Genomic DNA, 19,064 nt, shown 5'->3' with positions numbered 1-19,064 from the left:
TGTACTGCGCTCTACTATAAGACCATAAACATAGGAGCAAAAGTAGGCTATTCAGCTCATGGAGTCTGCTCTGCCATTCCATCATGGCTAATTTATTATCTTTCTCAAAACCACGCTTCTGACACATTCTCTAGCAAACCTGCTGCAAAGAATTTGGTCCCCCTCAAGTTCAGGTATAAACCATCCATTTTATACAGATATAACTTCCCCAGTGGTGTCAAAAAGGTTGTTGTGCTGTGTTTATTGTGGTAGTGTAGTGGGTAGTGTTTGTTGCTTGATGCACCATCAATAACTCTCGGAGACGGGAGGTGAACGATAGGCTTTTATTAGCAGCAAAACGGAGCACAGCATCTCGGAGACTGAGGGGGGAGCAGTGCCCCAATCACCTTTATACAGGGGTCTGTGGGAGGAGCCACAGGAGCAGTCAGCAGAGGGGCGTGTCCAGACAGGTATACATAGTTTACCACATTCACCCCCCCCCCCTTTGTTTTAAAAGAGAGTCCCCACAGGGTGAAGTTTCTTACAAGTATATTTACAGGTTTAGTCTATCAGGTGGTTGAGTCTGCGCTGTGACCTACGTAGCACCGATGGTGTTTGCACCGGAGACGGTGGTTGTGCTGGCTCTGGCCTGACTTGAGGTGCCAGCCCGTTAGGTGTCAGTAATCCCTCATGCGTGTGCGAGGTGTCCGGTATGGGAGTGTCGTGAGGAGTCTGTGTAGGGCTTGGTGTGCGCGGGGTCTCGTGGGTATATACATTGGTGGGTACGGGGTTCATAGTCACCGTGGAGTGTTCGGGGTAGGGGTTTGGTGCTCCTGCGGGCGCCAGGTCGCGAACGGAGACCGTGTCCTCCCGCCCATCAGGTAAGACCACGTAGGCATACTGGGGGTTCGCATGAAGTAGGTGAACCCTCTCGACCATCGGGGAGTATTTATTGCTCCTCACATGTTTCCGGAGCAGCACTGGCCCTGGGGACGTCAGCCAAGCTGGTAGGGTGGTCCCAGTGGCAGACTTCCTGGGAAAAGAAAAGAGTCACTCATGAGGGGTGGCATTGGTGGACGTGCATAACAGGGAGCGGATGGAGTGGAGTACCTCGGGGAGGACCTCTTGCCAGCGAGAGACTGGCAATCCCTTTGACCTGAGGGCTAAGAGTGTGGCCTTCCACACAGTGGCATTCTCCCTCTCCACCTGTCCATTCCCCCGGGGATTATAGCTCGTGGTCCTACTAGTAGCAATACCCCTAGCCAGCAGGTACTGACGCAGCTCGTCACTCATAAATGAGGACCCTCTATCTCTGGATATAGCAGGGATATCCGAACAGAGTGAAGAGCTGGCGCAGTGCTTTTATGACGAACGTGGCAGTGGTGTCGGGGCAGGGGATGGCAAAGGGGAACCGTGAGTACTCGTCGATTATGTTGAGAAAGTAGACATTGCGGTCGGTGGAGGGAAGGAAGCCCTTAAAGTTGACACTCAGTCGCTCAAAGGGGCGGGTGGCCTTGATAAGTTGCGCCTTTTCAGGACGGTAGAAGTGCGATTTGCACTCAGCGCAGACTTGACAGTCCTTGGTCATCATCCTGATTTCCTCAGGGGAGTAAGGCAGGTTCCGGGCTTTCACGAAATGGTAAAGTCTGGTGACCCCCGGGTGGCAAAGATCTGCATGGAGGGCGTGTAGCCTGTCGAGCTGTGCGCTGGCATACACTCCCCGTGATAGGGCATCAGGGGGCTCATTGAGCTTCCCAGGCCTGTACAGGATGTCATAGTTGTAGGTGGAGAGTTCGATTCTCCACCTCAAAATTTTATCATTTTTGATCTTGCCCCGCTGTTGGTTGCTGAACATGAACGCAACTGAGCACTGGTCGGTCAGCAAGGTGAACCTTTTGCCGGCGAGATAGTGCCTCCAGTGCCTAATAGCTTCCACTATGGCCTGGGCTTCTTTCTCCACCGCGGAGTGCCGAATTTCAGGGCCTTGAAGGGTACAAGAGAAGAATGCTACCGGCCTTCCTGCCTGATTGAGGGTAGCAGCCAGCGCGAAGTCGGAGGCGTCACTCTCTACTTGGAAGGGAATGGTCTCGTCCACCGCATGCATCGTCGCATTGGCAATGTCCCCTTTAATGCAGCTGAAGGCCACGCGGGCCTCGGCTGAGAGGGGAAATGCGGTGGACTTGACCGGGGGCGGGCCTTGTCTGCGTAGTGAGGGACCCATTGGGCGTAATAGGAAAAGAAGCCCAGGCACCGTCTGAGGGCTCTGAGGGTGGTGGGAAGAGGGAGTTCCAACAGGGGGCGCATACGGTCGGGATCAGGGCCAATGACCCCGTTCTCCACGACATACCCAAGGATAGCAAGTCGGGTGGTTCCAAACACACACTTGTCCCTGTTATGGGTGAGGTTAAGAGCTTTGACCGCTTGGAAAAATCGTTGGAGTTTGGTGTGGTGATCCTGCCAGTCGTGACCGCAGATGGTGATGTTATCCAGATATGGGAACGTGGCCTTCAGTTGGCACTGGTCCACCATCCGGTCCATTTCCCTCTGGAAGACAGAGACACCAATCGTGACATCGAAGAGGATGCGCAGGAAGTGATAGAGCCAGCCGCCCGCCTTGAAGGCGGTGTAGGGGCGGTCCTCTGGGCGGATGGGGAGCTGATGGTAAGCGGATTTCAGATCTAATGTCGAGTACACCTTGTACTGAGCTATCTGATTGACCATATCCGCGATGCGGGGTAGGGGGTACGCGTCAAGCTGCGTGAACCTATTGATGGTCTGGCTATAGTCCACGACCATCCTATTTTTCTGCCTGGTCCGAACAACGACCACCTGGGCCCTCCAAGGACTTGTGCTTGGCTCAATGATCCCCTTCCTGAGCAGCCGCTGCACCTCCGACTGAATGAAGGCCCTGTCCCCTGCGCTGTACCTCCTGCTTTTAGTTGCCACAGGTTTACAGTCGGGGGTCAGGTTGGCGAACAGCGGTGGGGGAGGGATCTTGAGGGTGGAGAGGCTGCAAGTGGTGTCAGTAGCGCAGCTGTCGGCATGATGCTGGGTGGGATGTGCGGGTCGGTGTGTGTGTGGGGTCAGTAGCGGGGTATATGATGAAGTCCCACAAAACAGAGGATTTCTGACAGTGATTGGTGGGAGGGGCCCGTCATACTCCATTGTCAAACTTTTCAGGTGGCTCTGGAAGTCCAGCCCCAATAGCACAGGGGCACACAGTTGAGGCATGACCAGTAACTCAAAATCCCGATATTCTGTGCCCTGCACCACCAATATCACTACACAACCCACCCCCCCCCCCCCCCCCCCGGATGTCTGTGGAATGCGATCCAGAAGCCATAGTGACCCTCTGGCTTACTGGCTGTGTCACGAGTCCGCAGCGTTCAGCGGGTGAATAAAACTCTCAGTGCTGCCCGTGTCAAACAGGCAGCTAGTCCTGTGGCCCTCCACCAGGATGTCCATCATTGACCTGGCGAGCTGGTGTGGAGCGCTTTGGTCGAGGGTCATGGAGGCCAGAGTTGCATCGCCGTTTTGGTGCCCGGTAAGCACCCGTGGGTCGGAGGCGGGGCGAGGTGGCGCCGACAAAGATGGCCGCCCCCATTCCACGCACGTGGCGGGCAGGCAAGATGGCAGCGACCAAGATGGCCACCCCCATGCCTCGCACGAGGTGGGCAGGCAAGATGGCAGCGACCAAGATGGCCACCCCCATGCCTCGCACGAGGTGGGCAGGCAAGATGGCCACCCCCATGCCTTGCACGCGGCGCTGCTTGACCCCGTTCGTGGTTTGGACTTACAGGCCTTGGCGAAGTGGCCCTTCTTTCCGCAGCTGGAGAGGGTAGCTTCTTGGGCCGGGCAGTGCTTTTGGGGGTGCTTTTCGAGTCCACAGAAGTAACACTGCGTGGACTTGCGACTGGCAGCAGCCGAGGTCGATTCGCCGGCAGGTTGCGGGGTCTGCGGCGTCCACGGGGCCGGCGGGAGATCACATGCCTGGACAGCGTCAGCATTGTGCAGAGCGGCCTCCAGTGTGTCGGCCAGCTCGATCCACGTACACTGACCTGATCCCCGCAACGAAGGTGTCTCGTACCAGGAGCTCCGCATGCTGTTCCGCCGTCAGTCCCCGGCAGTCGCAGGCCCGCACGAGTGTCTGTAGGGCCCAGACAAACTCAGCGCTCGACTCTCCGGCCCGCTGCCGCCGTGTCGCTAAGCGATGTCTTGCGTAGATGGTGTTCACCGGCTGCAGGTATTGTCTTTTGATGGCATCCAGTGCCCCTTGGTAGGTCGGCGGGTCCCTGATCAGGGAGTAGACCCGCGGACTGACCCTGGAGAGGAGAATTTTGTGTATCGTGGCAGGATCGGTCACACGAATCTCCTCCAGGTACGATTGGAAGCATGCAAGCCAGAGTTCAAAAGCGATGTCGGCTTCCGGAGATTGAGGGTCAATATGCAATCTGTCGGGTCGTAAAATGTTCTCCATGTTTTAAAATTGCTGCTAATAAAATTGATGCACCATCAATAACTCTTGGAGACGGGAGGCGAACGATAGGCTTTTATTAGCAGCAAAACGGAGCACAGCATCTCGGAGACTGAGGGAGGAGCATTGCCTCCAATTGCCTTTATACAGGGGTCTGTGGGAGGAGCCACAGGAGCAGTCAGCAGAGGGGTGAGTCCAGACAGGTATACACATACCGTAGATTCCGGATTTTAAGCCGCTACTTTTTTCCCACATTTTGAACAGCTTTGAACTCTGCGGCCTTTAATACAGAGCGGCTAATACATGGTTTTTTTTCATGCCGCCAAAAACATTTTGCCTCGTAACAGTAGACCAATAAAATTGATGAGTAGTTCACAGAGGTCCAATGAAATTGTACGATAAATCAAGCGCACTTTCACAATTAAATTATTGTAAATCAGTCATTTGTACTCACCCTCATCAACATGGAAAACACTCGAAGAAAAGCATTGTGCTGCCTTTATGGCAGTTATTTAGTTTATAATATTTTCGCTTAGTAATTCATTTTCTAGTTAAAGTTAGAAGAGTTTTAACTATATTTGTTTTCTGTACTACATCGCGGGATGCTATGACGTCACACCCGGTTTCGCCGCGTCTTGTGGGAAAACGCCGGTTTGCGATAAACGGGACGGCGGGGGGCGAGCGGCGGAGCGGCGGAGCGAAAACGCTGCTTTTAAGTTAAAGGCGATCAATAACTTTTCCTGGTAGGCTGCAGTATATATATTTTTTACCAGTCGTTAGGAGATATTGGAATGTTGTTCAGTAAAGAAGTATACGCAACGTATATTTAAAAGTAGCCGCGTTACAGGCACGGTTCGAAAAAAAGCATTTGCAATATGTATTTGTTTTTGTTACCATATGGATTTAATTAAAAGTTAAAAAATCCTCACGTGTAATATCTTTCTGTGTAAATATCTCATATTACAACGTGGGACACCTGCGGCCGAAAATCCGGTGCGGCCTGTACAAGTAAAAAATTGATTTTATTTCTAAAATTAGAGCCAGCGGCTTTTAATCAGGTGCGCTCTGTAGTCCGGAATCTACGGTAGTTTACCACATTGCTCTCACTTCCAGCTTCCACCGCAGGCTAGCAGTCTTGTGAAAAGGAGAGTTGAATGTGTGAGTCTCTCCCTGCCAGTACACGGCCTCTCCAACAGCAAACCTCACGTCGTGCCTCCTTGCTGGCGACACACGGAAAATGAACTCCTTTCGGACTCACACTGAACTACAGAGAACAAGAAGGAAGTCTGGCCCCTACACACGTAGCACGCAGGCCCACCAGTGTGAGAACACGTCCTGGCATTCGTGAGCCAGATCCTCAGCTTTGGGTAAATAACCCCACTGCCTTGTGGGCAGCCTCGGGAGGGATGAATGCTACAGGAGTAAACTCCGACAGCATATCCGGAGTGGAATCCCTAGGGTGGCTGGATGTCATTGAACATCCTTCCAGCAGCTCTTGCAGCCAAGCTGGTGCCAAACGTATTGCTTCATAAGCTTTCCTTTGGACTACACCGAGAGGGGGATCTTGAGGACTGGGCATCTCAGGATCTCCATACCTTCCACCCAGGCTTGTGATAATGATGATCATCGTCACCCATTGTCCTTCGAGACAGATGGATGCCAACCACTTTCTCCAGAAGAGTTCCCAATCATCTGAAACCCTGCACCCTGCACCAATTCCTCAGCCATGCAGTCTTCTGCCAAATCACCTTATTCTTACCCTCACTAGGATGTGGCTCAGGCAGCGTTCCAGAGATTATTACACTATAAAATTAGAACATAGGTCTGCCTTACGTTCTATACACTAAATGGCTAGTTGTCATTTCAGTTTGTTTTTGATGCAGTGCTTTGCCCTAAAATGTCAACTATCACTTTGCCTCCATAGATGCTGCCTGACCCACCAACCTCCTCCAGCAGCTAGTTTTGCTCTTTCTATGCCTTGTGTCTGCCTAATGGTATCTGATTCCACCACTACCTCCAGCAGGTACAAATATGGGGATTATTATCAACAGCAACATACATTAAGATTGCACCTTTAGCACTGTAAACACATCCTAAAGGTACTTCACAGACAAAATCTGGCAGCATGCCATATCAGGGGGTATTTCAACAGGGCAACAATACAAGACAAACATACAAGACAAATTTTAGGGACAGACACACAAGACAAATTAAAGATGAGAAGTTTGAAGTTGCAGTTATCAATAATGACTTGACTGATGACTAAACATTCAAGAGTCAAGAAATGGAAGAGTTTGGAGTTGTCAAAGGTCTATGGGATTAGCGGATAATGCAGAGAAAGTGAGGAGGAACACCACAGAAGGGTTTTAACGTAACAACAAGAAATCTGAAAAAGAAGACATTGCTGGAGCTGGAGCTAATCTAGATCACTCAGCATAGGGGTAAGGTTTTATTTCTAGGACAAATCCATGTACAAGTTCTCAGAACCTAACTCATTTAGAGACTTTACAAGGCTCTTTAGAGGAACATTGAATTTAATTGGCTTTAATTCACGCACAGCACTCAGCAAAAGGGTGCTAATTTACACATTGCCAATGCGTTTTGGATCAGAAAGGTTGCAACACAACAAACTCTACAACATATGTTTCTGATGGTAAACCAGATTCTGATTCTGAAAAGATTGAATTTCTTATTTTTTTCTCAGAAATTCCCTCAGTATTGCTAATTGTTAAGATGGCGTGGAAAGTCCCAACTCTTTGTGTGCAGTTCTGGTTCTGAATAGTTTGGTTGGTATGCGGTAGATAGATTGGTGGTAGAGATTGCAGAATCCAGTATCAGGAGCTGCATTAAGACACCATCCCAGATCACAATCAAACCTGGAATTCTGGAACTGTGAGGGAGAAACATTAACTGCTGTATCACTGTATCACCTACCTATACTTTCTTGGGTAGTACTTACATTTGGGGGGGGGGGGACATTCTTTTAATAACTTATAGCAACTCGCTCATTTACTTGTTTACAATGGTTTTTATTACAGGTCATTGTACTCAACTTTAGAATTTAAAACAAAGTTCAAGGTAAATTTATTATCAGAGTACATATATATCTCCATTAACCGCCCTGAGATCCATTTTCTTGCAGATACACTCAATAAATCCATAGAATAATAACCATAGCAGAATCAATGGAAGGTCGTACCAACTTGGGTGTCCAACTAGTGTGCAAAAGACAACAAACTACAAAAAGAAGGAAATAATAATAATAAATAAATAAGAATAAATATCGAGAACATGAGATGAAGAGTTGTTGAAAGTGAGTCCTTTGATTGTGGGAACATTTCAATAATGGGGCGAATGAAGTTATTGCCTTTGTTTCAAGAACCTGATGGCAATAGCTGTCTTTGAATAAAATGAGCTACCTGAATACAATATAGTAACTTAAATCTGATGGAAATGCTTTTAATTTTGATTCGGATAGGGTGCACTCTTAAAAACATACAAAACTGAAAAGCTTAAGTTGTGCCAGTGGATTTTGAAGGAAAGAAGTGAGCAAGTTTCAAACTTGTAGCACGGCTGTTAAAGCCACTGCTTCACAACCCCACCTTCCTGGATTCAATCACAAACTAGGTGCTGTCCGCGTGGAATTTGAATCTCCTCCCAGTGACCTCATCGGGTTCCTCAAGTTTGTCTAGTTTCCTCCCTTTGTCGTGGTGAGCTCTCGGAGAACTGGACCCAGGTGCAGAGGAACTGCAGGCTTTCTCTACCACGGAGGTTGCTGACACCAACTCAACACAGGAGAGGACTGAAGGCTCACAACTCAACCAAGAAGCGGAGGAATGGCAGGATCCCCAGGAGGGGACAGAAATAAGAGGTTAGACATAGGACTGTTATGAATCAGAATCAGGTTTATAATCACCGGCATGTGTGCATTGCAAGACAATTCAGTCTCTCCAACATGATGACTCCGCTAAGACACTGAATGAGAGTCCCCTTTAAATAATCATAGAAAATGGGAAGCATGTGCCAGTCACAATGAACTCGACAAGATTAAACAGAAAGCACAAGTGCTTAACAGCTCTAGATAAGATAACAATTAGTAAATACAGGTGCTGGTGTACCCTAGAAGTTTGACTCTCTACAGCAAGCCGCAGAGGCCATGATGCCATACCCCCAAACCATGTATAATTGGTAGAATTGTGTGCAGTTGATTGGGATGTGGCGAGAATAAAATAGGATTAATATTGGATTCATGTGAGTAGGTGATTGATTGTCAACAGATTAATGAATTGCCCAGCACAATCCTCACTCTGCTGTTGCATGAATGAAATCACCAGAGAGAGAGTTACTGGTAGATACATAGCAGCTTCTTTTTTTGACAAAACAAGGTACAGCAGGCATCATACCGAGACGCTTCCGGTGGAAAGGTCTGCTGGCCCAACATGGGGCTCGATATTTATTTGCTAAACACAAAGGATAATTCCATATTTTCAAAGTATAGATAATGCTTTCTTTTGAAACTACATGCAAACTTCACACCTTCTGATTCACATCCATCCCACAAACACCAGCATCGTCTGTGGACTGGGATCCACAGCTTTTCGGAAATGCATTGTTTCAAATTAAATCCACAATACATTGTCAAGGAACAGAAGCCTGGTAGCCAAAGCCGTTTCCTAAATGTAAATGACCTAAACCTAACAATCACTCTAACAGTCTCTGTGGGTTGAATGTTTCCATGATCTATTTCTTTATCACTCTGATCATGCCTTTGAAGTTCTTCGTTTTAGATGGCATGTTCCTTGGGGAAAACTTCGAAAATTATTCAAAACAGGTTGAAATAAGTGATCAGGATTGAGAATTATAAAGAAGAATGTACCCAGCTGAGCATGTTGGGCCCTTGGAGATGATGAGGCAGATTTGCAGAAATGACATGAATTGACAGCCTCTTTTACACCTCTCCTGACATTTAACTCCATAATCAAATCAAATTCAAATCAAAATCAAATTCAAGTTGAATTATCATTCAGCCATGCAGCTGAACCAAACAGCATTTTGGTTTTGCACTTTGGTTTTGTACAAAACAGTATGTTTTGCACTTTGCACTGGGGCCAAAGTGCAAAACATACACACCACATTCAAAATTGCAAGCAGAAAAACATAGTCACACAAAAAAAGAACACACATATAGTCCAAAACCTTCAGCAACATGTTCCTCAAATTGATTACAATTGACTGCAATCCAGCCTGGTATTCCACCGATCGAACACTGGAGAACAGCACTGATGGGAGAGGCCAGCCCCCAGTTGACCACGGACGCCATGCTACCCTGCCTCCAGCATCTCTTTGCTGGACAGCAGCAGCAGGCAAGCCCACGCCTGAGGCTTAGTCCTTGCTATAACCAAGGCCACATAGCTGCCATGCCACCTGTCACACCACCAGACAAGGGAAAAAGGCTTGCAGCATCTTACATTTTCAACGTCCAACAGGGTCTTGCAATCACAAGAGAAACATCCAACACAATCACCAACTCTGATGCCTTTGAATAGTAGGCATCAACATTACTTAGCTCCTCTGATCAATAAGCAGCTCACTGATGGGGTAGGTTTCTTGCCCAGACTGGGAGGATGCCTTCCATGGAGGTTCATGCCCTTCCATCAATTAGCTTCTTCTGTGGTGATAATTTCTTCATTTTCCTGGGTTGTGCTTTTTTTTTAAAAGTTTAGCGGTGTGTACTTCTTATCAGAATTGCACATGCTTGCGTGGAGTGTTGAATCCCGTGTTCATTGATGAAAATATATCCTTACAAGTTTTATCTGATCATTCTGTAAATGCTTTATGTCTGATATTCCTCTTCCTCCATCTGTTGTACGTGTGTTCAAGTGTACATAGCGTCTTCTAAAATTTGTTCTTACTTTGTAAATTTCCAGATTGGTTTTGGACCAAGTTATCATGACAAAAAAATACATTAATATAGGTATAATTAGGGCATTTACTGCCTTTGTTATATTTTTACCTCTGAGCTCTGTTTGGAGAATTTTCTTAAGCCTTAAAGTAAATTCTGTCAAAGGTTTTCCCTTTATGGCACTATGATCTATTTTCTTTGCTCGCTGATATCCCAGAGACTTATATTTTTCATATTCATCCACTGGTTAATTGTATCCAGCTGCTCTGTTTTGTATTCTATTAGCTCCAGCACTCTTTTCTTTCTGTTTAATGTTCTGCACTTATCTAGTCTGAAGACCATGTTTTAATCTTTAGGAAACAGTTCTACTTTTTAAATGAATTGATTTAGCCTTACTGATGAAGGAGCATATAATCTCAAATTGTCCATGTATGGCAGGTGTGTCAAGATATAATTTGTTTGGGGGTCTCTGATTAGATACCCTATTTTTGTCTGATTCGGTAAATTAGAAAGCAGGTCTAAAGCGAGACAAAACCATCGTGGTCTTGCACAGTTTGGTTTCTTTTACACAGTGGTTGTTTGACCATCTTTGTGTGTAGTTTTTCATCATATGCATCGTATCTACTGTCAGTGCTTATATGAAAATGAGTCTCAGGGTATATGGTGATGTATAAACTCCTCGATAATAAATTTATTTTCAGCTTTGAATTCTATCTATGCCTTTCAATATATTGTAGGTTTCTGTGAGATACCCCATCATTCTTCTAAAACTCCAGTGACAACAGGCCCAGAGCCATCAAACACTTTTCAAATGTTAATCCCGTCATTTGCAGTATCCTTCTCATGAGATCACAAGACAAAACAAAGGTGCAGAAGTAGGCCATTCAGCCCATCGAGTCTGCTCCGCCACTCCACCATGAGCTAAACTATTCTCCCATCTAGTTCCAATTTCTGGCTTTTTCCTCATATCCCTTGATACCCTGACTAATTAGATACCTATCAATCTCCTCCTTAAACACCTTCAATGATTGGGCCTCCACAGCTGTATGTGGCAACGAATTCCATAAGTCCACGACCCTCTGGCTAAAAAAATGTCTCCACATCTCTGTTTTAAATGGGTACCCTCTAGTTCTAAGACTGTGGCCTGTTGTCCTGGACTCACCCACCAAGGGAAACAGCCTTTCCACATCTACTCTGGCCAACCCTTTCAACATTCGAAATGTTTCTATTAAATCCCCTCTCATTCTTCTATACTCTAATGAATACAGTCCAAGAGCCGACAAACGCTCCTCATATGTTAGCCCCTGCATTCCGGGAATCATGAACCTCCTTTAGACCCGCTCCAATGCCTGAACACCCCTTCTTCGATATAGGGCTCAAAACTGCTAATAACACTCCAAATGTGACTTGACAAATGCCTGAGACATCTACGACATCTTTTCTGGTCAGCAAACAACGCCACCTCAGGTGACACTTACCAAACAGTCCACAAAGCTGTTTCTTTCACTGTTTATTTTAAATGTGCTCCTGATTCTGTCAGAAGATCTGCAGTTTGAAGATTGATTGAGCGATCTGGCACTTTGCTGTCTCTGAAGAAGGAGGCGAGTAGCCTCTAGGCCAAGAAGCTTAGAGATGGGGCCTGAGCCAATGATTGACTCTGGATCTGCAGTTCCCTCGGACTCTTTCACTTTTATAGTCTGTTTTATGTTTTCATAGTCTGTGTTTTCTCCTGTTCTTTCTTGTTGCCACTTGCGTGATCAGTTTGTTGCTCTTCTGTGCGAGGGGGATTTGGAGTTTGGTGTTTGATGTTGATGTTGCCGTTCATGCGATTAGCTTTTTTGTGCATGGGGTGGTTTGATGTTCTCCTTGCTATTTGCATGATTTGCTTTTTGCGCGTGGAGCTGTTGATGTTCTTGTTGCCGTTTGAACAATTTGTTTTTCTGTGTGTGGGGGCGGGGGTTGAGTTGTATATTGCATACGTTCGTTGATAATTAATGTACCTTGAACCTTGACAACAATAACTTTGGCTACCTTTTATAGATGTGTGGTGGAGAGTATATCGACTGGCTGAATCACAGCTTGGGATGGAGACACCTATGTCCTTGAATGGAAAGTCCCACAAAAAGTAGGCCCAGTCCATCACAGGTAAAACCCTCCCCACCATTGAGCAAGTCCACACAAAGTATTGTCACAACAAAGCAGCATGCACCATCAGGGACCCCAACCACCCCGGTCATGTTCCCTTCTCACAGCTGCCATCAGTAAGAAGACAGAGGAGCCTCAGGACTCACACCGCCAGGTCCAGGAACAGCTATTACCCTTCAACCATCAGACTCTAGAACCAGAGGGGATAATATCACTGTTCCCGCAATATATGGACTCTCTTTCAAACACTCTTCATTTCATGTTTTTAATATTTATTGCTTATTTGTTTTTATTTATTTTCAAATTTTTGTACTTACACAGTTTGTAGTATTTTGCACACTGGTTGTCCACCCTACTGGTGCACTCTTTCATTGATTCTACTATGGTTATTGGATTTATTGAATATGCCCACAAGAAAATGAATCTCAGAGTCATATATAGTGACATATATGTATTTAGACAATAAATTTACTGTGAACTTTGAATTTGAGCATACATCCTTTCCTTTACATTCCAGTCCTCTTGAAATGAACGCTAACAGTGCATTCACCTCCCTTACTACTGGCTCAACCTGCAAGCTAAGCTTTAGAGAATTCAGCACGAAGACTCACAAGTGCCTTTTATGCATTGATTTCTGAATTTTCTACCCAATTAGAAAATAGCCTACACTTCTGTTCCTTCGATAACTTCATTGCCCATTCTCCTAACCTATTCAAGTCCTGCGGATTCCCATCCTCCTATCTTTGTATCATCCGTATATTTGGACACAAGGCACTCAATTCCGACATCGGGATCATTAGCATGTAACTGAAAAGACCCAACATCAACCCCTGTGGAACACAACTAGTCACCAGCAGCCTACCAGAAAAGGCACCCTTCATTCTCCACTCTTTGCCTTCTGACAGCCAGCCAATATCCTGTTTGTGCTATTATCTTGTCTGTGATACCACGGCTCTTATCTCCTTTAGCAGTCTCACGTGTGGCACCTTGGCAATGACCTTCTGAAAATCCAAGTACACAACATGCACTGACTCTCTTTTGCCTATCCTGCCTGTGATTTCCTTGATGATTTCTAACAGGTTTAACAGGCAAGATTTCTGGTATTGCTCAGAGACTTTCCATAAGCCAATGGATGGTGCACTTACCAATTAATCCTTAGACAAAATTAGTTGACTAGCATAAGGAAAAGATAAAACTAAAACAGATTTTAATTTCCTGTTTTTAAACAATGTTTCTCCTTATCCTGCATTTCTCATCCTTCGTTCTGCATTATAGTATTATGTTTCTTTAGCATTTTTTAATTTTCCAGCAGGCTGTTGTTATAAAGTAACTTTTACAATGCAGATCAAACTGTACATAGTTCATAACAAGCTGTACTCAAAAGTCCTTTTAATGTTACATTATTGGAATGAGTCACAATTCTGTCATTTTCTTTAAGCGTATTGAACTAGTGAATAACAATTATATCATTAGGGTAATTTGGAAAGATCAATTAACAATTTAAATAGCAACATTATCCTGAGGTCTATCATGGTTTGACTTTGATTATTTATCTCAGTTCCTTCTCACTATGGAATGCACTAACACAACACAGACAGGTCCTTCAGTGGTGTAATCAGTGCTGGAGGCTAAATCTAAAATTGTAGAAGAACAGAAATGGTTTTAATTCCAAAGATGGTTTGTTAATTATGCAGCTTTAAATGTATGTTAATTGTAATGCTCACTGTAATGATTTGAAATTATGCTGGGCAAAATTTATAAATTTCCATTCGCAATGCACTTTTGAGCAGGCACAATTTTCATCAAAGGTGCTCCTAACAAGTGACTGTAATGATTTAAAAGGAGTACTTGATGATGGATGTTGCTTTTTTTTGGTGTGGTAGAACTGCATGCAAATGTACTCAATTCAATGGTGGGTTGGCTTTGTTTGTGATGGACAATTGGACTGTATCCACCAATTTCTGTCGTCTTTTTTCGGTCCTTGGTGTAAGTGCTTCCATACTGGGGTGTGATGTAACCAGTTAGGATACTCTCCACTCCGCAACAATAGAAGTTTGTCAAAGTTTTTGGTGCCATGTTGAATCTACGCAAACACCTAATAGAGATGTTGTCATGCACTCTTTGGTGCTAACTGGCAGGACAGATCTTCTAAAATGATAATGCCAAGCAATTTAAAGCTAATGATCCAATCCACTAGTGTGAAAGGAGGCTGAATTTGGCCTTAAATACCAGCAGATGTTGGTAGGGAGTGTGGTAAACTATGTGTATACCTGTCTGGACACGCCCCTCTGCTGACTGCTCCTGTGGCTCCTCCCACAGACCCCTGTATAAAGGCGATTGGAGGCACTGCTCCCCCCTCAGTCTCCGAGATGTCGTGGTCATGTTTGCAGCTATTAAAAGCCTATCTTTTGCCTCCCGTCTCCGAGAGTTATTGATGGTGCATCAGGGAGAGAGGAATATGCAGTTGTATTCACTACAGAGAGCACAGTCAGGGGCAGTATGGCGCAGCATCCAAACTGGAGATGGTATTGCTCCCCCAGTATTTGCTTGCAGAAGACAAGCCATATTGTGTTCAGCTGCAGATGCCAAACCATTCATGGAGTCAAGGTCTTGGACTACATGTTTTTTGTGTGACTCTATTTTACCGATGTTTTATACTGTATATATGTACGATCTTATATGTGCCTTGTGCTGTGTATGACTGTGTTTTGCACAATTAAACTTGAACTTGAACACTCATGAATAGCAGTCACTTGGTTAAAGTTCCAGAGGTTGCTCAGTTAGGGAAGGACCTAGAGGGAGAATCTGCTGCTGGAAGTGAGTTAGACTGGTGATGTTAACACCCAGATCCCACAGTGAATGCAAAGACCAGTCTGTATCAGACACTTTAATGGGTGCATGTATATTGCTTGTGTGGCTCTCAGTCGATCAAATGGTGGACTCATCAGGTTTTAAACTATCTGCGATAAATTAGCAATCTCATTTATAGCTGGGTTTGGAAATCACAATAAACCAAGGTTCTCATCCAGTTGCATTCTTCCTGGAAACTGCATGCAATTCTCACTGTGGTAAGTGAGTGGATGGATACATGGAAACATTGGAATCAGGTTAAAGATCACCAGCATATGTCATGAAATTTCACTTTGTGGCAGCAGCAAAATGCAATGCATGATAAAACAGAGTTACAGAATTAACTATTTATATCAAATAGTTAAATTAAGATAAGTAGTGCAAAAATAAAAAAATTAAATAAAGAAGTGAAGCAGTGTTCATGGGTTCAATGTCCATTTAGAAATTGGACGGCAGAGGGGAAGAAGCTGTTCCTGAATCACTGACTGTGTGCCATCAGGCTTCTGTACCTCCTTCCTGATGGTAGCGATGAACAGAGGGCATGTGCGGAGTGGTGGTGGGGGGGTGGGGGGAGTCCCTGACAATGGAAGCTGCTTTTCTGAAGCACCACTCCTTGAAGATGTCTTGGTTACAACAGAGGCTAGTACCCATGATGGAGGTGACTAATTTTATCACTCTAATTTTATAATATGTGAACAGTAGCAAGCTAGTTAGCACCTTAATTCTCTTCTACAATTTCAAAATAGCATGGTTGACCTGTGACCAGACTCTATAATACTTCAATACCCTTTGTTATCAAAAATACAGGAATCTTTGATTAAAAATTAACCAACTTAACTGACATCATTCTTTAGAGTCCAGATATCCTTCTTGTAAATTATATTGCACTCAATCCTTTACCAACACTTCCTCCTTCTGAATTAAAAACAGAAAAAAGGTGGAAAACTATACATTAAGGGCAGCTTCTCTGGAAAGAGAAAGAGAGTTAACATTTCAGATTAAAGAGAGAAAACCAGGCTTTCAGTATATTTTCTGCATTCTGTCGTGACAAGAGATTGTGAAGTTGACAAAGAAAAGGATTCAAGGATATGCTTAAAGTCTTCATGAAGAAATGAACTATCTCCACTGGTGGCCATGACTGATCAAAGTGGAGAAGGAGTATTTGAGATAGTTTTGGGAATCTTAATAGTTTTGGGATTGGAGGGTGTAACTTTATGACAACAGATTGAGTGTGCTTAACCTTTTCTCCTTGGAGTGACGGAGGATGAGAGGTGACCTGATAGAGGTGTATAAGATGATGAGAGGCATTGATCATGTGGATAGTCAGAGGCTTTTTCCCAGGGCTGAAATGGCTAACACAAGACAGTTTTAAGGTGCTTGGGAATAGGTACCGGGGGATGTCAGGGGTAAGTTTTTCACACAGAGGGTGGTGGGTGTGTGGAATGCACTGCTGGCGGTGGTGGTGGAAGTGGATACAATAGGGTCTTTTAAGAGCCTCTTGGATAAGTACATGAGCTTCGAAAAATTGAGGTCTATGCGCTAGGGAAATTCTAGGCAGTCCCCGAAGTAGGTTACATGGTCAGCACAACATTGTGGGCCGAAGGGCCTGTAAATTTCTATGTTAATAACAGGCTCTGGGAACTGTCTCACAAATAAATCATCTCCACCCTCCTAATGCCTTGTTAGACACCAACTGAAAAGTCTTCAACTACAATATTGCCTCATCAGTCATCTCAGAACCCAGAGACGAAATAAGTACATCCTTGATCATGAATGACTACCATTGATGAACTGCTACATCTTTAGGATTGGATCCGGTTATCTTTGTTTGCCACACAGGTATACTCTTCACTATACGTGGGTTTAGAGTATAGATTAAACAAGCTGTGAACTTCCCTTCAGCAAGAACAGTCATTATACTTCAAAGTAATAAAATAATCTCATTTCATCTTGAGGCATTTGTTGGAAATATGACTGGGAACTATGTAACTGTAAGTTTCCTGGTCTTCTTTCTCAATTCAATGAAAAAACAGAAAATGTTGGAAACTCTTACCAGGTCAAGAGGTATCCATGGAAAGAGAAACAGAATTAATGTTTCCAGTGAAGGACAACATACCTTCAACATTAACTCTGTTTCTTTTTTCCACAGATGCTGCCGGACCTGCTGAGTATTTCCACCATTTTCTGCTTTTACTTCAGATTTCCAGCATCTGCAGTTTCTTGGTCTTCAGGACTAATTTTACACTGGCTGCCTCACCAGCACCCTGACACCCACAATGCATTTGTACCTCCTTCCTGATGGTAACAATGAGAAGAGGGTATGTGCTGAGTGCTGGGGGATTCTTGACGATGGATGGCGCTTTTCTGAAGAACCGATCCTCGAAGATATCTTGGTTACTACAGAGACTAGTACCCATGACTGAGATGACTAATTTTCCTTGAGTCAGTGGAGCTAAACATAAAATGTGATAATTTTACAAAGCATGAGATAAGTACCAACTTTTACTAACTGATTATACAATTCAGACATTCAGCACACATAAACATACAACACAATAGAATTCTGGGCCTTATCTCATAAATTTATTAGTTTCCTAACCACGTTCTGTTGTTTAGTGTCAGAGAACAGTATCAGGACAAAACAGAATAAACCAATCCCATATTTATTACCTTTCCAACCATGATTCAAGGTCAGATTGCAATGTTTTAGTATTGATAAAGTACAAAGCCGAGAGCTATCAATTTTATTGTTGGTTTATATTCATAACCTGAGTTAAGTTGTTCTATATACTTTTCTATGTTTATGTGTTATCAATGTAACAGTCTCATTAATCTTTCAGGATATGTACTTTATATAGTGTTTTGAACATCTTATTTAAACTATATTAAAGTTTTAGTGGATAAATAATGAGTTTATGCTAATTGAAGAGCCAGGTTCTCTGAGAGGTTGGGGACAGGAAATGTGTAGGAGGTACAGAAGCCTGAAGGCACACACTCAGCGATTCAGGAACAGCTTCTTCCCCTCTGCCATTCGACTCATAAATGGACATTGAATCTTTGGACACTACCTCACTTTGTTTTTAAACATACAGTATTTCTGTTTTTGCACATTTTGAAAAATCTATTCAACATACGCAATTTATTTACATCTTTACTATTATCATGATTTTTTCCCTCTCTCTGCTGGATGATGTGTTGCATTGAACTGCTGCTGCTAAGGTAACAGATTTCACGTCACATGCCGGTGATAATAAACCTGATTCCGATTCTGTACAGAAAGAGAAGATAGGAAAAACAGAGCTTGAGTTAATTACATGTACCAGATACTGGTTTGTTGTATTAGCTTTTCCAGAGTATCCTTGGACCAGCAGTGTTACGTACTTACTAGGCCTAACTTGCTGATAGGCTGACACAGTAGGAAACCATAACATAATCTCAACCAAAGGGGAAGATGGGAAAATGTTACATATACACCGAGCCTCTCATTCACTCTAGACTACTAAAAGAGCATTACAATCAATTAAATTGCTATTGGAATGAAGGGGAACAGACATCAATTTAGTCATAGCAAGCTCTCGTATACAGCGGCTAGCTGAACGACACAATAATCAGTTTTATTGATGTTGGCTGAGGGCTCTTGAGGGAAAACTCTCCTCTTCTTTGAAACAATGCCCAACGGTCTGTAATGTCCATGGAAGAAGGAGGACATGGCCT

The sequence above is a fragment of the Hemitrygon akajei genome, chromosome 14 (assembly GCF_048418815.1).
Source record: "Hemitrygon akajei chromosome 14, sHemAka1.3, whole genome shotgun sequence".
NCBI lineage: Eukaryota > Metazoa > Chordata > Chondrichthyes > Myliobatiformes > Dasyatidae > Hemitrygon > Hemitrygon akajei.
This window is presented reverse-complemented; position numbering follows the sequence as displayed.